The 25,412-nt window shown below is 40.5% G+C and overlaps 1 pseudogene; it reads right to left on the reverse strand.

The window, feature by feature from the left end:
• Positions 1–1,114: 1,114 nt before the first annotated feature.
• Positions 1,115–25,412, reverse strand: part of LOC121482664 — a 44,982-nt pseudogene continuing 20,684 nt past the window's right edge.

A 25,412-nucleotide genomic window follows, 5' to 3' on the forward strand; every position in this document is an offset into this window, starting at 1 on the left:
TCGTGATTTTATTGAGTCTTTTCTCTCTTCTTTTTAATAAGGCTGGCTAATGGTTTATCTATCTTATTAATTCTTTCATAGAACCAACTCCTGGTTTTGTTGATATGTTCCACAGTTCTTCTGGTCTCGATTTCATGGAGTTCTGCTCGAATCTTTATTAACTCTCTTTTTCTGCTGGGTGTAGGGTTTATTTGCTGTTCTTTCTCCAGTTCCTTTAGGTGTGAGGTTAGCTTTTGTATTTGAGTTCTTTCCAGTTTTTTGAGGGAGGCTTGTATTGGGATGTATTTCCCCCTCAGGACTGCTTTTGCTGTATCCCAAAGATTTTGAATGGTTGTGTCTTCATTCTCATTAGTTTCCAGGAATATTTTTAATTCTTCTCTAATTTCCTGGTTGACCCTTTCATCTTTTAGCAGGATGGTCTTTAACCTCCAAGTGTTTGAATTCCTTCCAAATTTCTTCTTGTGACTGAGTTCTAGTTTCAAAGCATGGTGGTCTGGAAATATGCAGGGGACAATCCCAAACTTTTGGTATCGGTTAAGACCTGATTTGTGACTCAGGATGTGGTCTATTCTGGAGAAAGTTCCATGCACACTTGAGAAGACTGTGTATTCAGTTGCATTTGGATGTAAAGTTCTGTAAATATCTGTGAAATCCATCAGGTCCAGTGTGTTATTTAAAGCTCTTGTTTCTTTGGAGATGTTGTGCTTAGAAGATCTATCAATTACAGAAAGCGCCGTGTTCAAGTCTCCCAGTAGAAGTCTATTATTATCTAAGTATGTCTTAACTTTGGTTATTAATTGATTGATATACTTGGCAGCTCCCACATTAGGGGCACAAATATTCATGATTGTGAGGTCCTCTTGTTGGATAGATCCTTTAAGTATGATATAGTGTCCCTCTTCTTCTCTTACTACAGTCTTTGGGATAAACTTTATCTGATATAAGGATGGCCACCCCTGCTTTCTTTTGAGGACCATTAGAATGGTAAATGGTTCTCCAACCTTTTGTTTTCAGGCTGGGGGTGTCCTTAGGTCTAAAATGAGTCTCTTCTAGACAGCAAATAGATGGGTCTTGCTTTTTTATCCAGTCTGAAACCCTGCGCCTTTTGATGGGATCATCCCTTATCTTTCTCATTGCCATCTTTCTAGGCTGTCTTTGGCGAGAAGGACCTCTACAGAATCGTGGTCTATAACCTCGATACATATTCTGTCTCACTGGTCTACCTTGTTCTCCTACACCCTGGTTGTCAGCACTTTCCATCACTTCTCCCTGCACAGGAGGGTTAGAATACTGTGGTAGATGCCCATAGGGTCTCCGCATGTAGTAAGGTGGGAACCGTCTCCTGCGGTGGGGCCCACGCTGTTGGGCCTGGCCTTCGGGAGCACTTTCCAACCCCGTTCTTTTCCCCACTCTCACTATTGTAATTCTGCTGGTAATTGCGTGGAGGACCACTGCAACGTGGATAGCATCTATGGTTATGGTCTGCTGCATATTTATTGCCTTGCACTGGAACTCCACCAGGGCCTATAACATTTGCTGACTCCTCACCCTTTTCTCCTTCAACAACATGAAACTCCACAGTCTCTCCATCTCCTACACTGTGAAGGTACTTCCAGGGGTTATTCTTCTTTATGGCAGTCGGGTGTACAAATACATCGTCCTTGGTATTATTCCTGTTGATGAAACCATATCCATTTCTTACATTGAACCATTTTACTGTTCCCAAACCTTCATTGTGATGAGCTTCTTGTCCCCGCTGGCAGGCACTGCCAATGTGAGGCTGCCCAGGCCGCCGCTCCCTGCACCGCTGCAGATGGTGCCAGGTTTGGTGTCTGCAGCACTGAGGGTGGGGGCAGCAGTGGGGGCAGTGGGAGACTTCTGGGTCTTGCCCCGCTGCTCATGGTTGCAGTAATGGTGACTGGGTCGGCTGTGGCAGCTGCGGCTCCTCCCTGGGTGTGATGGTAACTAGAGTGCACCTATACTTCTCGATGAGTTGACTTATAACCTTCTGCTTGAACCTTTCATTTCCTTTATATCTCGTTAGTTTCACCAAAACAATCCCCATCCTAGAGTATGGTAGAGTATCCTGTATATAGTTGGTTCTCAATATTAGTACATTTCTTATTAAAGAATGACTAAATTAATGTGTATTGAATACATACTATAAAATGGAGTATTAATGGAGTCATTCATAGCTAAAAGTGAGAGAATATATGTGAAAATGCTTAACACAGGGCCTGGTACTCAATACATGTTGTTTTTACAAAGTTTACTTTTTTTAGTCCAAAATGTATTAGAAACATACTTGATAGAAGAGGATGCAATCAGAACCTCAAGTTTAATTCCTAAAACGATGAATATTTTCTCCAAAACATTCCAAGGTTAATCAGTAAAACCAGGAATCTTGCTGTAGGAGTATGAGTAATCTATTTGGTCAGTACGTCAATTAAATTGAAGAAGATGAAATAATCAAATTAAGAACACTTTAGTGACTTGGGTACACACACATACATAAATGAACATAAGGGATAGGATTACCAAAAGAAAAAAGAAAAAAAGAGGGGAGATAGGATTACCACGATGAATGTGGACTTAGAACATAATAAACATGGTTTTCCTTCTTATGGAAAATAAAGATCTTAATATAAATCTGACACTTTGAGGAGGAGGGGCAAGATGGCGGAAGAGTAGGGTCCCCAAATCACCTGTCCCCAACAAATTACCTAGAAAACCTTCAAATCATCCTGAAAATCTAGGAATTTGGCCTGAGATTTAAAGAGAGACCAGCTGGAATGCTACAGTGAGAAGAGTTCGCGCTTCTATCAAGGTAGGAAGACGGGGAAAAAGAAATAAAGACACAAAAGGCCTCCAAGGGGGAGGGGCCCCGCGAGGAGCCGGGCTGAGGCCGGGGCGAGTGTCCCCAGGACAGGAGAGCCCCGTCCCAGAGGAGCAGGAGCTGCACCAACCTTCCCGGGCGGAAAGGCCTCGCAGGGAGAGCAGGACCCAGGGCGGGGATGCCCTCGGGCTCCCTGGGACACTAACAGGCACCTGCGCCCCGGGAGATGCGCCGAGCTCCCTAAGGGCTGCAGCGCTCGGCGGGACCCGGAGCAGCTCGGAGGGGCTCAGGCGGCGGCTCCACGGAGGGGGCTGCGGGGCTCCAGGAGCGCGAATCCAACAGTGCAGACCCCGGAGCACAGGGCGCCAGGACACAGCCCAGGATCCGGCCTCCCCCAGGGACAGGCAGAGGCCACGAGGGCCCAGGACAGGAAGGACGCTCCTGCCCCGAGCTGAGGAGATCAGCGGCCCCGCCCGGGAGCCCCCAGGCCCTGCAGACGGAGAGCCCCGGAGTTACTGCGGGAGCTGACTCCAGGGTCCCAGAGCTGCCCATACCACTGGGGCTTCCTCCCGGGGCCTCACGGGGTAAACAACCCCCACTGAGCCCTGCACCAGGCAGGGGGCAGAGCAGCTCCCCCAAGTGCTAACACCTGAAAATCAGCACAACAGGATCCTCCCCCAGAAGACCAGCTAGACGGACCAGTTCCAGGGGAAGTCAAGGGACTTAAAGTATACAGAATCAGAAGATACTCCCCCGTGTTTTTTTTGTTTTTGTTTTTTTGTTTTTGTTTTGTTTTGTGTTTTTTTTTCTTTCTCCTTGATTTCTGATTGCTTCCCCCACCCCACCCCCCTTTTTTCTCCTTTCTTTCTTTTTCTTTCTCTTTTTCTTCTCCCCCCCTTTTTTTTCTTCGTTCTCTTTTTTCTTTTTCTCTTTTCTTTCCTTCTCTCTCTTTTTCTCCTTTTCCCAATACAACTTGTTTTTGGCCACTCTGCACTGAGCAAAATGACTAGAAGGAAAACCTCACCTCAAAAAAAGAATCAGAAACAGTCCTCTCTCCCACAGAGTTACAAAATCTGGATTACAATTCAATGTCAGAAAGCCAATTCAGAAGCACTATTATACAGCTACTGGTGGCTCTAGAAAGAACCATAAAGGACTCAAGAGACTTCATGACTGCAGAATTTAGATCCAATCAGGCAGAAATTAAAAATCAATTAAATGAGATGCAATCCAAGCTAGAAGTCCTAACGATGAGGCTTAACGAGGTGGAAGAATGAGTGAGTGACATAGAAGACAAGTTGATGGCAAAGAGGGAAACTGAGGAAAAAAGAGACAGGCAATTAAAAGACCATGAGGATAGATTAAGGGAGATAAATGACAGCCTGAGGAAGAAAAACCTACATTTAATTGGGGTTCCTGAGAGCGCCGAAAGGGACAGAGGGCCAGAATATGTATTTGAACAAATCCTAGCTGAAAACTTTCCAAATCTGGGAAGGGAAACAGGCATTCAGATCCAGGAAATAGAGAGATCCCCCCCTAAAATCAACAAAAACCGTTCAACACCTTGACATTTAATAGTGAAGCTTGCAAATTCCAAAGATAAGGAGAAGATCCTTAAAGCAGCAAGAGAAAAAAAGTCCCTGACTTTTATGGGGAGGAATATTAGGGTAACAGCAGACCTCTCCAAAGAGATCTGGCAGGCCAGGAAGGGCTGGCAGGATATATTCAGGGTCCTAAATGAGAAGAACATGCAACCAAGAATACTTGATCCAGCAAGGCTCTCATTCAGAATGGAAGGAGAGATAAAGAGCTTCCAAGACAGGCAGGAACTGAAAGAATATGTGACCTCCAAACCAGCTCTGCAAGAAATTTTAAGGGGAACTCTTAAAATTCCCCTTTAAGAAGTTCAGTAGAACAATCCACAAAAACAAGGACTGAATAGATATCATGATGACACTAAACTCATATCTGTCAATAGTAACTCTGAATGTGAACGGGCTTAATGACCCCATCAAAAGGCACAGGGTTTCAGACTGGATAAAAAAGCAGGACCCATCTATTTGCTGTCTATAAGAGACTCATTTTAGACAGAAGGACACCTACAGCCTGAAAATAAAAGGTTGGAGAACCATTTACCATTCGAATGGTCCTCAAAAGAAAGCAGAGGTAGCCATCCTCATATCAGATAAACTAAAATTTACCCCGAAGACTGTAGTGAGAGATGAAGAGGGACACTATCTCATACTCAAAGGATCTATCCAACAAGAGGACTTAACAATCCTCAATATATATGCCCCGAATGTGGGAGCTGCCAAATATTTAAACCAATTAATAACCAAACTGAAGAAATGCTTTGATAATAATACACTTATACTTGGTGACTTCAATCTAGCTCTTTCTACCCTCGATAGGTCTTCTAAGCATAACATCATCAAAGAAATGAGAGCATTAAATGATACACTGAACCAGATGGATTTCACAGATATCTACAGAACTTTACATCCAAACTCAACTGAATACACATTCTTCTCAAGGGCACATGGAACTTTCTCCAGAATAGACCACATACTGGGTCACAAATCGGGTCTGAACCGATACCAAAAGATCGGGATAGTCCCCTGTGTATGCTCAGACCATAATGCCTTGAAATTAGAACTTAATCACAACAAGAAGTTTGGAAGGACCACAAACACGTGGAGGTTAAGGACCATCCTGCTAAAAGATGAAAAGGTCAACCAGGTAATTAAGGAAGAATTAAAAAGATTCATGGAAACTAATGAGAATGAAGATACAACCGTTCAAAATCTTTGGGATGCAGCAAAAGCAGTCCTGAGGGGGAAATACATTGCAATACAAGCATCCATTCAAAAACTGGAAAGAACTCAAATTCAAAAGCTCACCTTACACATAAAGGAACTAGAGAAAAAGCAACAAATGGACCCCACCCCCAGCAGAAGAAGAGAGTTAATTAAAATTCGAGCAGAACTCAATGAAATCGAGACCAAAAGAACTGTGGAACAGATCAACAGAACCAGGAGTTGGTCCTTTGAATGAATTAACAAGATAGATAAACCATTAGACAACCTTATTAAAAAGAAGACAGAGGACTCAAATTAATAAAATCATGAATGAGAAAGGAGAGATCACTACCAACACCAAGGAAATACAAACGATTTAAAAAACATATTATGAACAGCTCTACGCCAATAAATTAGGCAATCTAGAAGAAGTGGACGCATTCCTGGAAAGCCACAAACTACCAAAACTGGAGCAGGAAGAAATAGAAAACCTGAACAGGCCAATACCAGGGAGGAAATTGAAGCAGTCATCAAAAACCTCCCAAGACACAAGAGTCCAGGGCTAGATGGCTTCCCAGGGGAATTCTATCAAACGTTTAAGGAAGAAATCATACCTATTCTACTAAAGCTGTTTGGAAAGATAGAAAGAGATGGAGTACTTCCAAATTCGTTCTGAGGCCAGCATCACCTTAATTCCAAAACCAGACAAAGACCCCACCAAAAAGGAGAATTACAGACCAATATCCCTGATGAACATGGATGCAAAAATTCTCAACAAGATACTAGCCAATAGGATCCAACAACATATTAAGAAAATTATTCACCATGACCAAGTAGGATTTATCCCCGGGACACAAGGCTGGGTCAACACTCGTAAAACCATCAATGTGATTCATCATATCAGCAAGAGAAAAACCAAGAACCATATGATCCTCTCATTAGATGCAGAGAAAGCATTTGACAAAATACAGCATCCATTCCTGATGAAAACCCTTCAGAGTGTTGGGAAAGAGGGAACTTTCCTCGACATCTTAAAAGCCATCTACAAAAAGCCCACAGCAAATATCATTCTCAATGGGGAAGCACTGGGAGCCTTTCCCGTAAGATCAGGAACAAGACAGGGATGTCCACTCTCACCACTGCTGTTCAACATAGTTCTGTAAGTCCTCGCCTCAGCAATCAGACAACAAAAAGACATTAAAGGCATTCAAATTGGCAAAGAAGAAGTCAAACTCTCCCTCTTCGCTGATGACATGATTCTCTACATAGAAAACCCAAAAGACTCCACCCCAAGATTGCTAGAACTCATACAGCAATTTGGTAGCGTGGCAGGATACAAAATCAATGCCCAGAAGTCAGTGGCATTTCTATACACTAACAATGAGACTGAAAAAAGAGAAATTAAGGAGTCAATCCCATTTACAATTGCACCCAAAAGCATAAGATACCTAGGAATAAACCTAACCAAAGAGGTAAAGGATCTACACCCTAAAAACTATAGAACACTTCTGAAAGAAATTGAGGAAGACACAAAGAGATGGAAAAATATTCCATGCTCATGGATTGGCAGAATTAATATTGTGAAAATGTCAATGTTACCCAGGGCAATTTACACGTTCAATGCAATCCCTATCAAAATACCATGGACTTTCTTCAGAGAGTTAGAACAAATTATTTAAAGATTTGAGTGGAATCAGAAAAGACCCCGAATAGCCAGGGTAATTTTAAAAAAGAAAACCATAGCTGGGGGCATCACAATGCCAGATTTCAGGTTGTACTACAAAGCTGTGGTCATCAAGACAGTGTGGTACTGGCACAAAAACAGACACATAGATCAATGGAACAGAATAGAGAACCCAGAAATGGACCCTGAACTTTATGGTCAACTAATATTCGATAAAGGAGGAAAGGCTATCCATTGGAAGAAAGACAGTCTCTTCAATAAATGGTGCTGGGAAAATTGGACAGCCACATGCAGAAGAATGAAACTAGACCATTCTCTTACACCAGACAGAAAGATAAAGTCAAAATGGATGAGAGATCTAAGTGTGAGACAAGATTCCATCAAAATCCTAGAGGAGAACACAGGCAACACCCTTTTTGAACTTGGCCACAGTAACTTCTTGCAAGATACATCCACAAAGGCAAAAGAAACAAAAGCAAAAATGAACTATTGGGACTTCATCAAGATAAGAAGCTTTTGCACAGCAAAGGATATAGTCAACAAAACTAAAAGACAACCTACAGAATGGGAGAAGATATTTGCAAATGGCATATCAGATAAAGGGCTAGTTTCCAAAATCTATAAAGAACTTATTAAACTCAACACCGAAGAAACAAACAATCCAATCATGAAATGGGCAAAAGACATGAAGAGAAATCTCACAGAGGAAGACATGGACATGGCTAAGATGCACATGAGAAAATGCTCTGCATCACTTGCCATCAGGGAAATACAACTCAAAACCACAATGAGATACCACCTCACACCAGTGAGAATGGGGAAAATTAACAAGGCAGGAAACAACAAATGTTGGAGGGGATGCGGAGAAAAGGGAACCCTCTTACACTGTTGGTGGGAATGTGAACTGGTGCAGCCACTCTGGAAAACTGTGTGGAGGTTCCTCAAAGAGTTAAAAAGACCTGCCCTACGACCCAGCAATTTCACTGTTGGGGATTTACCCCAAAGATTCAGATGCAATGAAACGCCGGGACACCTGCACCCCGATGTTTCTAGCAGCAATGTCCACAATAGCCAAACTGTGGAAGGAGCCTCGGTGTCCATCGAAAGATGAATGGATAAAGAAGATGTGGTTTATGTATACAATGGAATATTACTCAGCAATTAGAAACGACAAATACCCACCATTTGCTTCAACGTGGATGGAACTGGAGGGTATTATGCTGAGTGAAATAAGTCAATCGGAGAAGGACAAACAGTGTATGTTATCATTCATTTGGGGAATATAAAAAATAGTGAAAGGGAATATAAAGGAAGGGAAAAGAAATGTTGGGAAATATCAGGAAGGGAGACAGAACATAAGGACTCCTAACTCTGGGAAACGAATTAGGGGTGGTGGAAGGGGAGGAGGGCAGGAGTTCGAGGGGAATGGGTGATGGGCACTTAGGCGGACACTTGATGGGATGAGCACTGGGTGTTTTTCTGTTAGTAAATTGAACACCAATAAAAATTAATTTAAAAAATAAATCTGACATTTACATTCAGTTCCCCATATTCTCTTAGGAGGACAGGATGCAAGCAGTGACCACCATTTGTGCAATGAAAGGGGAAAATGAAAAGCCAAGTGTTCTCTTTTGTCCAATTAGTTGCGGTTTCTGGAAAGAATAAAGATTATAGAGAAAGTAGAGCAAGGTGCAGCCAGGCCAAAGTTCAAACTGAGGTATCACTATCATTTTGTTAAGAACAGTCATTTTATATTTGGAGTTTCTCAAACTGTAAAATGATATTCATGTATGTTTCTTCAAAGATCTGGATTTCCTATAGTATTTATTAAAATTTTTAGATAATATAACAGTGTTGAAGCACTATAACTTATGTCCAGGTACTAAAAACATCAAACCAGAGACAGATTTTCATGTCTGCTGATTTACTAAACTAATATTTTCATGACCCTAAGATAATGTTAGCTAGTTCCTTCCCTAGTTGTAAAACCCGAAAGATTGATGAGATAAACTTGATGCCTGACCTTGACATTTATAAGAGCAAGTTAAGTTTAAAGCTTGTCAAAAGACTGACAGTTCCTCTTTAAAATAAATTTCCCAGAATATTAAATGATGTTTTATGCACAAGTGCATTCAATTTGATTTTGCCATATCATAGAAATTACCAAGCATAGTGTTGGAATTTTTAGGTGGAAAAAAACCTTTCAATCTTTATTCTAAAGTTGAATTCTGAACCCCTGAGGATGGCTCCTTTTGAAATATCTTCCCAGTTATAAAGGTATTAAAGGCTTTATTAATAAGTCTGCTTTGAAAGCATAAAATATCTTCCTCTGTCCTTGAATGTAGTGGGCTCTCAAAAAATATTGTTGAAGTGTTCTGTGACTTTGTCTCCTTTTGAAGATTTATTACAAGGGGAAACAATGAGGAAGACCTCTTGACTCCAAAAATTAGAGACTAAGAAGCTTTGACATAGCTTTCCTAGTACACAGTTCAATGGATGAAGCAAGCTTGCCCTGGAAGAAACAATGCTGGATCTGGCAACTTGTAGCATCAGTGTCAGTATTGATGAACCAGAGGATTCTGAATGGCAGTGCTCCAGGGCTGAGACCTAGAGCCAAATTGGAAGTAAGGAACATAGGAGATGAGATGAGATCTAAAATAAACTAATGTTTACGTTTTACCTTATTGTCATCCTTGGACCACTACATCAAAATCACCTGGGGAGTTGTTACAAAAAAAGATTCCTGAGCTATACCCTAAATCTACTGAACCAGATTCTCGACTGGGGAAATACCTTGCAAATTGCAGTTTTAAGCAATCACCCTCAAGTGATTATTATGAATATCAAAGTTTCAGAACTACTAAACTGATACTTCTGCAAGTGGGCTAACATCCCAAGGTATAGCTCTCCCCAGGATTCTTTGCATTTGAAAAGGAGTTTAACCAACTATATATTCTATCATGAAGCAAAACCTGAAAATAGCAGCCAAGACTGTAGATATATAGTTGCGTAGACACACAGGAGTGTGGAAAGAAACGTCAGCACCATAGGTTTTCTTTTCTCCATGCACAGAGCTTACATATTACCCAATGTATTTTCAAAGGCTTCTGCCCATTTCAGCAGAGTTCAGCACTGCATCAAAGTAGCCAGCACCATGGTCACTTGGCCCCAACCCACTTAGTGTTCATTTGGGAAAGCTTCTTGGAGTCGATATTGGAAAGGGGGGCTTAGCGTCATTTATGATTTCTAGTTAATTACAGATTAGGCAGAATCTAGATTCAACCTCTAATGTGAAAATATCTTTCTAAACTGTGATTACTTTTCTGTATCTGAAAGAAGTCTAGACTGGTTAATAGAGATGACTTCCTCCGTGAATATACAGAATTCTGCTGCGCCTCAGAGTCTCCTGAACATATCAGTGGTCAAAAACACAAGACCATATCTGAATCAGAGATAGAAAACTGGGCTAAAGGGCACCTGGGTGGCTCTATCTGCCTTTTGGCTCAGGTTGTGGTCCCAAGATCCTAGGATCCAGTCCCCCATCCCGCTCCCTGTGGGAAGCCTGATTCTCTGCCTGCCTGTGTCTCTGCCTCTCTCTGTCTTTCTCATGAATGAATAAATAAAATATTTAAAAAGAAAATGATAAATAAAACTGGACTAAATTATTCTAGCCCAATGAATTCCATGACAACATAGTTATTGGTTTTATTTTAATTAAAAGAATTCTGAGGAGGTGGGGCAAGATGACAAAAGAGTAGGGTCCCCAAGTCACCTGTCCCCACCAACTTACCTAGATAACTTTCAAATTATCCTGAAAACCTACGGATTTGGCCTGAGAATTAAAGAGTGAACAGCTGGAACGCTACAGAGAGAAGAGTTCGCGCATCTATCAAGGTAGGAAGATGGGAAAAAAATAATAAAACACTATCCAGTGTGGGAGGGGCCCCCATGAGGAGCCGGGCTAAGGGGGATGACAAGTGTCCCCAGGACAGGAAAGCCCAGCTCCGGAGAATCAGGAAATTTACCAATCTTCCCCGACGGAAAGGCGCTTGCAGGGAGTTGGGACAGGATCCCAGGAGGGGCAGTGGAGCCCCTAGGTTCCCACGGCACTAACAGAGGAGGTGCGCCCTGGGGGAGAGCGCGCCACAACCCCGCGGGCCAAGCTCCCTGAAGTGCTGCAGCGCTTGCCCGACAGGGCCTCAGGAGCAGCTCCGGCGGTGGTTCAGGGGGCAGCTCCCCGCGGAGGGGGCTGCATGGCCCCAGGAGCACAATTCCAGTGGTGCAGGCCCTGAGCCCAAGACGCCGGAGAGCACAGCCCAGGATCCGTTGCTCCCCTTGGGACAGGCGGAGGTGGGAAGGACACAGGGCAACAGGGACGCTTCTGCCACCAGGTGGCCCCAAGCTGTGCAGAGCAGTGCCCCCGGCCCCCGAAGCATCCAGGCCCCTGTGGACTGGGAGCTGTGGTAGTGACTGCCAGAGCTGACTCCAGAGGTGGAAGACTGCCCGCTACCACTGTTGTTGTTGTTCCTCCTGGTGTCACCTTGTGCCTGAGACTGAGTAGGGCCACCAGGGAGCAGGGGCCTCACAAGATAAACAGCTCCCACTAAGCCATGCACCTGGTAGGGGGTGGGGCAGCTCCCCCAGGTGCACACACCTGAGACTCAGCACAGCAAGCCCCTCCCCCAGAAGACCAGCTGGAAGGACAAGAGAAGAGCAAGCTCTTGACCAAGCAGCACTGGAAAGTTCCAGGGGAAGTCGAGGGATTTACAGTATATACAGTCAGAGGATACCCCTCTTTCTACTTTGTTTTTTGTTTCTTTGCTCCCCCCACTCTTTTTCCCCATTTTTCCTTCCTTTTTCCAGTACAACTTGTTTTTAGTCATTCTGTACTGAGCAAAATAACTAGAAGGAAGAACTCACCACAAAAGAAAAAAATCAGAAACAGTACTCTCTCCTACAGAGTTACAGAATTTGGATTAAAATTCGATGTCAGAAAGCCAAGTCAAGAGCACAATTATGAAGCTACTGGTGCCTCTGGAAAAAAGCATAAAGGAATCAAGAGACTTCATGACTGCGGAATTTAGATCTAATCAGGCCGAAATTAAAAATCAATTACATGAGATGCAATCCAAACGGGAGGTCCTACCAATGAGGTTTAATAAGGTAGAAGAATGAGTGAGTGACATAGAAGACAAGTTGATGGCAAGGAAGGAAGCTGAAGAAAAGAGAAAAAAACAATTAAAAGACCACGAGGAAAGGTTAAGGGAAATAAATGACAGCCTTAGAAGGAAAAATCGACATTTAATTGGGGTTCCAGAGGGTGCCGAGAGGGACAGAGGAAGAGAAAGGGTATTTGAACAAATAATAGCTGAGACCTTCCCAAACATGGGGAGAGAAACAGCCTTCAGATCCAGGAGATAGAGAGATTCCCCCTAATATCAATAAAAACTGTTCAACACCCTGACATTTAATAGTGAAACTTCCAAATTCTAAAGATAAAGACAAGATCCTTAAAGCAGCAAGAGACAAACAATCCCTAGCATTTATGGGGAGAAGTATTAGGTTAACAGCAGACCTCTCCACAGAGACCTGGCAGGCCAGAAAGGGCTGGCAGGATATATTAAGGGTCCTAAATGAGAAGAACATGCAGCCAAGAATACTCTATCCAGCAAGGCTCTCATTCAAAGTAGAAGGAGAGGTAAAGAGCTTCCAAGATAGGCAGAAACTGAAAGAATATGTGAACCAACTCTGCAAGAAATATTAAGAGTGACGCTGGAGGGATCCCTGGGTGGCGCAGCGGTTTGGCGCCTGCCTTTGGCCCGGGGCGCGATCCTGGAGACCCGGGATCGAATCCCACGTTGGGCTCCCGGTGCATGGAGCCTGCTTCTCCCTCTGCCTGTGTCTCTGCCTCTCTCTCTCTCTCTCTCTCTCTATCATAAATAAATATAAAAAAAAATTAAAAAAAAAAAGAGTGACACTGGAAAAGAAAGAGGAAGTCCAAGGAAACAATCCACAAAAACAGGGACTGAATACCGAGTATGATGAGACTAAATTCATTTCTTTCAATAGTAACTCTGAACGTGAACGGGCTTAATGACCCCATCAAAAGACGCAGGGTTTCAGACTGGATAAAAAAGCAAGACCCATCTATTTGCTGTCTACAAGAGACTCATTTTAGACCTAAGGACACCCCCAGCCTGAAAACAAAAGGTTGGAGAACCATTTACCATTCTAATGGTCCTCAAAAGAAAGCAGGGGTGGCCATCCTTATATCAGATAAAGTTTATCCCAAAGACTGTAGTAAGAGAAGAAGAGGGACACTATATCATACTTAAAGGATCTATCCAACAAGAGGACCTCACAATCATGAATATTTGTGCCCCTAATGTGGGAGCTGCCAAGTATATCAATCAATTAATAACCAAAGTTAAGACATACTTAGATAATAATAGACTTCTACTGGGAGACTTGAACACGGCGCTTTCTGTAATTGATAGATCTTCTAAGCACAACATCTCCAAAGAAACAAGAGCTTTAAATAACACACTGGACCTGATGGATTTCACAGATATTTACAGAACTTTACATCCAAATGCAACTGAATACACAGTCTTCTCAAGTGTGCATGGAACTTTCTCCAGAATAGACCACATCCTGAGTCACAAATCAGGTCTTAACCGATACCAAAAGTTTGGGATTGTCCCCTGCATATTTCCAGACCACCATGCTTTGAAACTAGAACTCAGTCACAAGAAGAAATTTGGAAGGAATTCAAACACTTGGAGGTTAAAGACCATCCTGCTAAAAGATGAAAGGGTCAACCAGGAAATTAGAGAAGAATTAAAAATATTCCTGGAAACTAATGAGAATGAAGACACAACCATTCAAAATCTTTGGGATACAGCAAAAGCAGTCCTGAGGGGGAAATACATCCCAATACAAGCCTCCCTCAAAAAACTGGAAAGAACTCAAATACAAAAGCTAACCTCACACCTAAAGGAACTGGAGAAAGAACAGCAAATAAACCCTACACCCAGCAGAAAAAGAGAGTTAATAAAGATTCGAGCAGAACTCCATGAAATCGAGACCAGAAGAACTGTGGAACATATCAACAAAACCAGGAGTTGGTTCTATGAAAGAATTAATAAGATAGATAAACCATTAGCCAGCCTTATTAAAAAGAAGAGAGAAAAGACTCAATAAAATCACGAATGAAAAGGGAGAGATCACCACCAATACCAAGGAAATACAAACGATTTTAGAAACTTATTATGAGCAGCTATATGCCAATAAATTAGGCAATCTAGAAGAAATGGACGCATTTCTGGAAAACCACAAACTACCAAAACCGGAACAGGAAGAAATAGAAAACATGAACAGGCTGATAACCAGAGAGGAAATTGAAGCAGTCATCAAAAGCCTCCCAAGACACAAGGTCCAGGGACAGATGGCTTCCCAGGGGAATTCTATCAAACGCTTAAAGAAGAAACAGCCCCTATTCTACTAAACCTGTTCCGAAAGATAAAAGGGATGGAATACTTCCAAACTCATTCTATGAGGCCAGCATCACCTTAATTCCAAAACCAGACAAAGACCCCACCAAAAAAAGGAGAATTATAGACCAATATCCCTGATGACCACAGATGCAAAAATTCTCAATAAGATACTGGCCAATAGGATCCAACAATACATTAAGAAGATTATTCACCATGACCAAGTGGGATTTATCCCCGGGATGCAAGGCTGGTTCAACATTCGTAAAGCAACCAATGTGATAGATCATATTGACAAGAGAAAAAAACAAGAACCATATGATCCTCTCAATACATGCAGAGAAAGCATTTGACAAACTACAGCATCCATTCCTAATCAAAACTCTTCAGAGTGTAGGGATAGAGGGAACATTCCTCAGCGTCTTAAAAGCCATCTACAAAAAGCCCACAGCAAATATCATCCTCAATGGGGAAACCCTGGGAGCCTTTCCCCTAAGATCAGGAACATGACAGCGATGTCCCCTCTCACCACTGCTATTCAACTAGAAGTCCTAGCCTCAGCAAGCAGGCAGCAAAAAGAAATGAAAGGCATTCAAATTGGCAAAGAAGAAGTCAAACTCTCCATCTTTGCAGATGACATGATACTGTACCTGGAAAACCCAAAAGACTCCACCCCAAGATGGCTGGAACTCATACAGCAATTCGGCAGTGTGGCAGGATACAAAATCAATGCCCAGAAATCAGTGGCATTTCTATGCACTAAGAATGAGACTGAAGAAAGAAAATTAAGGAGTCAATCCCATTTACAATTGCACCCAAAAGCATAAGATACCTAGGAATAAACCTAACCAAAGAGGTAAAGGATCTATACACTAAAATGTATAGAACACTTCTGAAAGAAATTGAGGAAGACACAAAGAGATGGAAAAATATTCCATGCTCATGGATTGGAAGAATGAATATTGTGAAAATGTCAATGCTACCTAGGGCAATTTACACATTTAATGCAATCCGTATCAAAATACCATGGACTTTCTTCAGAGAGTTGGAACAAATCATCTTAAGAGTTGTGTGGAATCAAAAAGGACCCCGAATAGCCAGGGGAATATTGAAAAAGAAAACCAGAGCTGGGGGCATCACAATGACAGATTTCAAGCTGTACTACAAAGATGTGGTCATCAAGACAGTGTGGTACTGGCACAAAAAGAGACACATAGATCAATGGAACAGAATAGAGAATCCAGAAGTGGACCCTCAACTCTATGGCCAACTAATATTCATCAAAGCAGGAAAGACTATCCACTGGAAAAAAGAATCCTGGAGGAGAACACAGGCAACACCCTTTTTGAACTTGGCCACAGCAGCTTCTTGCAAGATACATCCATGAAAGCAAGGGAAACAAAAACAAAAAATGAACTATTGGGACTTAATCAGATCAAAAGCTTCTGCACAGCAAAAGAAACAGTCAACAAAACTAAAAGGCAACCCACAGAGTGGGAGAAGATAGTTGCAAAGACCTATCAGATAAAGGACTAGTATCCAAGATCTATAAAGAACTTATTAAACTCAACAGCAAAGAAACAAACAATCCAATCATGAAATTGGCAAAAGACATGAAGAGAAATCTCACAGAGGAGGACATACAAATGGCCAACAAGCACATGAGAAAATGCTCCGCATCCCTCGCCATCAGGGAGGGGATCAAAACCACATCAAAACCACAATGAGATACCCCCTCACACCAGTGAGAATGGGGAAAATTAACAAGACAAGAAACAGCAAATATTGGAGAGGATGTGGAGAAAGGGGAACCCTCTTGCACTGTTGGTGGGAATGTGAACTGGTACAGCCACTCTGGAACACTGTGTGGAGGTTCCTCAAAGAGTTAAAAATAGAACTGCCCTAGGACCCAGCAATTGCACTGCTGGGGATTTACCCCCAAGATACAGATGCAGTGACATGAGAGGACACCTTCCCCCCAATGTTTATAGCAGCAATGTCCACAATACCCCAGCTGTGGAAGGAGCCTCGGTGTCCATAGAAAGATGAATGGATAAAGAAGATGTGGTCTATGTATACAATGGAATATTCCTCAGCCATTAGAAACGACACATACCCACCATTTGCTTTGACGTGGATGGACCTGGAGGGTATTATGCTGAGTGAAATAATTCAATCGGAGAAGGACAACATTATGTGGTCTCATTAATTTGGGGAATATAAAAGTTAGTGAAAGGGAATAAAGGAAAGGAGAGAAAATCAGTGAAAATATCAGTGAGGGTGACAAAACATGAGAGACACCTAACTCTGGGAAACAAACAAGGAGTAGTGGAAAGGGAGGTGGGCAGGGGGTTTGGGTGACTGGGTGACGGGCACTGAGGGGGGCACTTGGCGGGATGAGCACTGGTTGTTATGTTATATGTTGGCAAATTGAACTCCAATAAAAAAATTAAAATGATTCTCAATGTTTTTATATCCTCTATCTCAGCCTGTTTTATTGCCATTTGCCTCTTTTTGCTCAGTGGGTGGAGCAAATGACCTTGAGACCAAATACCCAGTGGGAAGGGAAGATTCAACACAGACTTTCCTGTAATTATGGTTCTAAATTATTGGTCATTAGTTAAAGGACTTCTCTGAATTTAAGATCTACTATGGCTTATCGTATCAAACTTTGTACTGTGTTTCCCAAAACAAATATATCATTCCCTAGACTATGAATCACAGATAAAAGTCATCAACTAAGCTTGAGAAACATTGAGCTATACAAAGTTAAATGATTTCTTTCCTGCAGAACTGCCAAGAGCCTTTATTATACTAATCTTCATTTAAAAGCTCCAGGAATAAAACAGCTTGTAGCATCTCACAAACTTATATAACTATCCATTTCTTTTTTGATAGAGCATCCTTGCCTATGTGACACCTCAGCCACGTAAACAATTCCTGCTTGAATGGTATCTACTCAGAGAGATTGTCCTGACCATTTTCTCTAGGGTAGCCCCAACTTCACTCTAATCTATCTCTTTAGTTGCCTTTATCTGTTTTCTAGCACTGATCACTACCCAGTAAAAACATGGTATTTTTTATTTATTCATCTGTTTTTGTCTATCACCCCTACTAGATCATAAGCTCCAAAAGAGCAGAGGTTGTGTCTCTAGGATAAAATTGCTATATATCCTTTTTCTAGAATAGTGCCTAGCATATAGTAGCCTTCCAATAATATTTGTTGAAGGAAAAAAAAATCATACTAAACATGTAATGTACCTCTCTTTTGGTCACCTAATACCAAGAAACATTAACCTTGAGACCAAATGACCAAACCAGTATCACTGCCCAAAATCATACAGAGCAGATATTATGTCCAAAAATTCTTTTGAAGGAGAGATGCACCCTTTTCTAACTCCCTTGTGGCAGGTCTGAATTATGCTGCTCTGTAATGTCAGTTGAAATATCTCATCTTCCCAAATCAAATCTTTGAGATTTTTTCTGCCCAGAGAAGTTCCTGATAGTATTTCTGTGTCATACATCCCTATACAATCACTTAGAAAATATGGCAATAAGATATTTCTATGTTTGATAACAGAATAACAAATTGAACTCTCTATACTATTAAGTTAATCTCTAGTCGCTAATCCTCACAAGCCAGGGCCATTCTAGTACTGGAATAAGTACTCTTAACCATATCACAGATTAAAAATGTATGCTCTGGGCTCCCCTAGACTGTGGGAATAGGTAGAAATACAGGACCACGGACTGTAGCACTTCTTAAACAAACAAATCTGGATATAAAGACAACATAAATGAACTCTCAGGGTTAGATGGTGGAACAAGGCTTTTTCACACAAAATCTATTCCAAAAATTTAACAAAAAAAATAATAAAGAAAAATTACAAAAAAGCAAGCAGCAATCAAACCAAAAAGGCTTATACTCATGCCACAATCTTTGAAAAATTACAGCCATGGGAATTGAGAAATAGAAAATTCTCAGATCTGATATAGCTTTCATCAAGCCCCTAAATCCCATGAATTAGTACAGTGGAGAGAATGTGGGTGGATAAAACCCTTGAAAGTATATTGAAAGGAATAGATTTGAAAATTTCACAAGAGGAGAAGTCACTCCTTACTACTTCAGTATCTTGCCAGGATACTGAAAAAAGTACAAGCAAGTCTATGCAGCTTCATTTTGGTTTTTGTAGACTAGGACAGATGCTGGAGTAAGAAGACAAAGCAATCATAATCATCCACAGCTAATTTTTTCTAGCAACAGCTGAGAGTAGGCAGAATGGAAAACAAACAAGAAATTAAATAAGACAAAATTATTCAGAGGAGTGAGAAGCTCAGAATGAAGAGTCACATGGACATGCAGTGATGAATCCCCTCCCCCACAAACAAACCGGATAAGTATTGTGGCCAGACGCACCTGGGCAGCTCAGTTAGTCATGTATTCAACTCTTGATTTCAGCTCAGGTCATGATCTCAGGGTGTGAGATGGAGCCCTGCATTGAGCTGTATTGTGGGTGTGGAGCTTGCTTAAGATTCTCTCCTCCTCTCTCTTCTCCCTCCGCACCTCACACTCTTTCTCCCTCTAAAAAAAATTTAAATAAGTACTGTGGCCAAAAGACAAAGGTTTCACATATTTTTTTTCCTTTAGAATTGATTATATTTATTAGAAGGGAAGGTTCTAGGCTTATCTTGTGTTAGAGGACAACCTGAAGCTAATGGTATCTACATGGAATAAATTGTGCTGCCACTTGAGTCAATGGCTCCCAGTTATAACTATGCATTCAAGTCACCACCTGGGGATCTGCTTAAAGTGCCATTTTGTCAGCATCAGCCCAGATAAGGTGAGCCAGAACCTTTAGCGGCAAGGCCCATGCACTGGTATGTTAAACAAGTTTACCCAGATGATTTTAGCGCATATTGAGGGTAGATAATTACTGAATTGGGTGGAATAAATCTTATTATAGATACTTGAAGAAAATTACAGCCATGAAAGTAGGGATACATACATTAACTGTGATTGCCCTCAGTCAGCAAAATATGACTAAAACATCCAATGCCTCATCGTCAAGCTGAAGGTTTTAAAGAGACACAAAGTTGGGGATCCCTGGGTGGCTCAGCAGTTTAGCGCCGCCTTCGGCCCAGGGTGTGATCCTGCAGTCCCGGGATCAAGTCCCACATCAGACTCCCTGCATGGAGCCTGCTTCTCCCTCTGCCTGTGTCTCTGCCTCTCTCTCTCTCTCTCTCTCTTTCTCTCTCTCTCTCTCTCTGTGTGTCTCTCATGAATAAATAAATAAATAAATCTTTAAAAAAAAGAGAGACACAAAGAGAAAATTGAGTGAAATGAATTCATAACACTATATATAGAATTTCTCGGATAAGTCTTTAAGTGAAACATGAATAAATGAAAAGATATAGAATGACAACCCCCCCCCCCAAAAAAAAAACACTACAGGAGAGAACAAGGGAGAGAAAGGAGGAATGAAGGGAATACAGATAATGAATCCATGCTTAAAGTAAACATTTCCCATTAAAGAAAAATTACAAGAGCATAGTCATTGAAACAAGACATCAAAGACAAATGATAAAACAATGGAATTAGGAAAATAAAATAAAAAGGGGGACTACAGAGATAAGAAAACAAATTGAAAAACCAAAACAGCATTACTGAATTATGAAACATATACCATAAAAATGATGAAAGAAGAAAGCAGAGGTCATGATATTAATATCAGAGAAGACTGAATTCAAGGGGATAAAATCATGTTTTGATAAAGGACACCATCCACAATAAGGATATAACTGCCATAAATATTCATATGCCAAATAACACAATTAGAATACACAGAACATACATAAAATGCAAGGAAAAATATCCAGAAACAATAGGAGTAGACCTTAACACATTTCTGTCATTTAGGACAGATGAGATAGACAAAAAAAAAAAAAAAAGGCAAGAATAGCCAGGACGATTCTGAAAGAGGAGTATAAGAGAACAGAATTAAGAGCATTATGAAGCTGCAAAGACTAAAAGAGTTTAATAATGAAGAAGAAATAGGTAGATAAATGGAATCCAATGGAGTCTAGAATTAGACTGATATACATATTACAAAGGTGGCATTTCACATAAGCAAAGAAGAAATAGATAATTCAATTACTGATGTTGGGACATGTGACTGTTTCAGAAAAAGATTGAATTTCTTCCTCAATAAAATAAATCCTCAATGGATCAAAGATTTCAACAGTATAAAAAACAAAACCATGAAATTACTAAATGCAAACATAGGGGGATTAATTTATAAACCTGAAGTTAGAAGCACTTTCTAGGGACGTCTGGGTGGCTCAGCGGTTGAGCATCTGCCTTTGGCTCAGGTCGTGATCCCATGGTCCTGGGATCGAGTCCCACATCGGGCTCCCTGCAAGAAGACTGCTTCTCCCTCTGCCTGTGTCTCTGTCTTTCTCTGTGTGTCTCTCATGAATAAATAAATAAATCTTTAAAAAAATATAAGCACGTTCTAAACAGGATTCAGAACCAAACCAAACACCCAAAAAGACAAAACTGACTACAATTAATGTAAGCCTTTTTATTGAAAATGTCAAAAACAAAAGAGACTGGAAAAGTGTTGCTGAATATATGACAAACAAATATGTTCTTTCATTTACAATAAGGGTTTCCAAGTCGATAACTAAAAAATTAACACCCCCAAAGAAAACCAGGCAAAGAATAGTAACAGGCATTTCTCAGAAAAAGAAAAACAAATGACCATTAAACACATGAAAAGATGTTCAATCTTATTCATGATTAATGAAATAAATAAAAACAGCAATGAAGAAGCCTTTTTCAGCCATTAGATTCTCAGTATTTCAAAAGCTCACCATGATGAAGAGAAATAGGCACTCTCATAACTCTCATAGGCTGTCAGCAGAAATGCAAATTGGTCCCACCTCTGGGGAGGATAATTAGGCAATAGAGGCAGGTCATGTACCCAAGAATAACCACTACTGGAAAGGGAGCCACTTAAAGGAAATCTACTTAAAATGAGAACCAGAATATCATAGTTTTTTTTATTTACTTGGAATTTTATCTTTAAAACTAAATTACAATTACAAAAGTCTACTACATCTTATTTTTTAAAGAAAGTTTTAATGCAACTATGTGTGTATTCTTCCAACAGTAAATAAATCAAATGTTAACTATGACTTTCTTTGCTGTGGCTTTTTTGACAAAAATGGCATCATAGCACAATAAGGCATCCTTCTCATTATTTCATAACAGGATCATTAAGAGTAAGTTTTACAAAATATTTAAGAGCTTAATCAGTTTTCCCAAGGACTTCTCTTGATTCCTGACATTCCAATTATCCTATTTTATTCTACCTATCTTGTCATTGTGTAAATTTGTTCTTTTCCTCAAAAGTTAACTTTGCCAAGTCCTCACCTGCCAATGGATTTATGGAAGTCAAGCAAATCTCTATCACTTTCATCAACCTCAGTAAGTCTTCTGTCTTTTACAAAATTTGAAATTTCACTTTGCATTTGATTTTTACTCTCTTTTCATTGCATAGACTGTCTAAAATATTTATATGATAGGCAAGGATAGGCTCCAGCGCTGAGAGTGTTAGCTGAGAAACCATTTCCTAAGTGGTCAATTAACTAAAGAATATTGTTGTGCTCTAATGACTTTTGCTTCTCCATAATATCTTGTTTAACTGTGAGGGCTGAGAAAATGAATACTTAGATAATAAGGATTTCCTATTACATACCAAAATTTTAAAATGCATCTACCCCTTGTATCCTACCTAGAATATTCTTTTCCCCTCTGTTAACTCCTGCTCAACTTTCAGGAGTCAGTTCAAGTATGAATTCCTCAAGGGAGCCTTTTCTGGTCCCCTTGACTAGGTCAAATGCTCTATTACAGGTTCTCATCACACCTTTGGAACACGTACCATGGCTCAATTCTTTATTTCTGTAATTTAATTAATGACCACGTTCTCCACTGGACCATTTACTTCACAGAGGCAGAAGTTATATCTTGCACAGAGTACTTCCTCAATAAATATCTAAAGAATAAGAACAAAGAACTCAAAGTACCCAAATGTCCATGGTGTTAAACAGCCATTTTTTTTAAATGAGCTATATCCTAATACAGAATGATTTCTTAAGACATATTAAAATGAAAAAAAGCTAGGTACAAAAAAGTCTACAGGATTCTATTTGTCCAAATTTACAAAGACTATATATATATACTAATGGGCACATAAAATACTTTGAGAAGAAAATATTAACAGAGGTTACCTTTGGGGAGTTGGACTAAGAGTTATGAAGAGGAAAACTTTAAGTTCCCTTTTATACACTCCTATGCTGTTCGAATTAGTTTACTACATTAGTGTGCTATTTTTAATTAAATAAAAATGCTTTGTTTTTTGATAGAGGGCACAATGCTGACCAGCAGAGTGAGACAAGAACTTGAAAGTCCTGCAATCAGGCAGCAACTGGAAGCCATAAAGAGTTGAAACAACCTACTATATTCCCTGTATCTTGGTTGTTGAGTACCATTTTTCCAGTAACCAAACCAGAAAACCAAGTCATCTTCTCCTTTTTCTTAGCCTTAGATTTAATCAGTTATTAAGTCCTATTTGCCCTATTACCAAAAATCTTCCCATTCCATTCTCTCCTCATCATTCCCACTGCCATTGCCCTAAATCAGCTACTTATCATATCTCCCTTGGACTACTACAATATTCTTTTATTTGATGCTTCCAGTTTCTACTCCTACAACCCATCCCCTTTCCTGCTGCTAGAATAATCTTCCAATTTAACTCTTCCAAAACAAAGACTAACAAACCAACTCAGACTCCTCTGCTACTCTTTCCCATGACCCTTAACATTTTAGCCATCCTAGTACACCTTCATTTACCTGAAACATCTCATTAGCTCCTTCCTCAGGGATTTTACATATATCCCTCATTTCTTTAATATTCTTCCCTTCCCCATTTGCTTAGTTAACTTCTGCTAGTATTTCACCACTTCTTCCCAACCCACACCTCTTAGACTAGATCAGCTCCCATAGCATTTTTCCCTTATCCTTCAGAACACTCATCACACTTATGTTTATTTTTCCCTTAGTTGTCTTCCCCACTTCCATCAAGAGAAACTCACAGTGCCTGACTGAGTTTGGCACGTAGTAGTAGCTCAAAAAATTATTAACTGGCTGACAGTCTGAATGAATAAATGAATCCAAACTGTCTCTTTATCATCTGAAAAAGGAATATATGACTTTACTTCATGATTGGGCTCCTGCATGCCTCTCCAGGCTCTTCTTCACTAACGTAAGCCTTTGAAGCTCATGCTCTAGCAATCTGAATACAAAGTTCTTTTTTTTTTTAATTTTTATTTATTTATGATAGTCACACAGAGAGAGAGAGAGAGGCAGAGACACAGGCAGAAGGAGAAGCAGGCTCCATGCACCAGGAGCCCGACGTGGGATTCGATCCTGGGTCTCCAAGATCGCGCCCTGGGCCAACGGCAGGCGCCAAACCGCTGCGCCACCCAGGGATCCCCTGAATACAAAGTTCTGATAAAAAAACTTACTACTTCTTCTTGCCTCTTTGTATATATGGATCCTGTGCCCCTTTGTATATATGGATCTTGTCATATCAATTATTTCTCCCTTCTTCTCCTTCATGTATACCTATTGAATACCCACTCACTCATAAAAAGTAGCTAGAGGTGTCTCTTCAAAGAAGTCTTCTCTGATTTCCTAAAGTTCCTTCATGCTTCCTCTGTGCTTATTCTAAACTTTGTATGTCTTTTTCTTTTTATTGCATTTACCATACTGTGAATATTCTCCAGGCAAGAATTTTTGTCTTATCTTTTTCCTCTAATACCTAACACATAACTAGTACAAAGTAAACACTAAATGTCTGAAGTTAATTGAACACAGATTGTGTGTGTTTGAGTATAAACTATTTACAGTATAGTAATACCTGCATACTTAGAATTTTTCCTGAGCAATAGAAAATATTATCAAGAATTTTATATGTAGTAACTCCATTAACTGAACTGAAATAACAGCAAATGCATAGTTTTTTTTACATCTAATAAACCTTCATGCTGCTGGTTGAAAAGCTGTATAAAACTTTGTCTCCCTGGGACACAGCCAAATCTAGGGCAAACAGACCTTTTTTTCTCACATCTAAGGTTTCAAATCCATGTGGCAAGGAAGGCAAAGCAAATGGCCTTTATAGACTATGCAATTTAACAGCAGTGAACAAACCAGCCATTTGGTGCCCATGCAAGCATTCCATGCCATCCTTTCAGGTCACATGAAGGAACTGGGGCTAGCATAGCTAATGACAGATAAAAAAGAAAAGCAAAAATAGCTTTTCTTTCTACACAGGGACTTTCAAACTCAGAGATACCAATTCTGAGTTAGCAAAGCCTAGCTAGCCACTGCCATTATTTAGTCCCAGCATTTAGATTAAGAATCAGTAGGATCATCTTCCAGGTGCACAGAGAAGTTAATAAAATAATAACTAAAGCCTTTTTTGGCTTCCTAAGGCCTCTCCAAGGTATACCAAATCATTCATCACCATTAGGCCTAG

The sequence above is a fragment of the Vulpes lagopus genome, chromosome X (genome assembly GCF_018345385.1).
Source record: "Vulpes lagopus strain Blue_001 chromosome X, ASM1834538v1, whole genome shotgun sequence".
NCBI classification, from domain to species: domain Eukaryota; kingdom Metazoa; phylum Chordata; class Mammalia; order Carnivora; family Canidae; genus Vulpes; species Vulpes lagopus.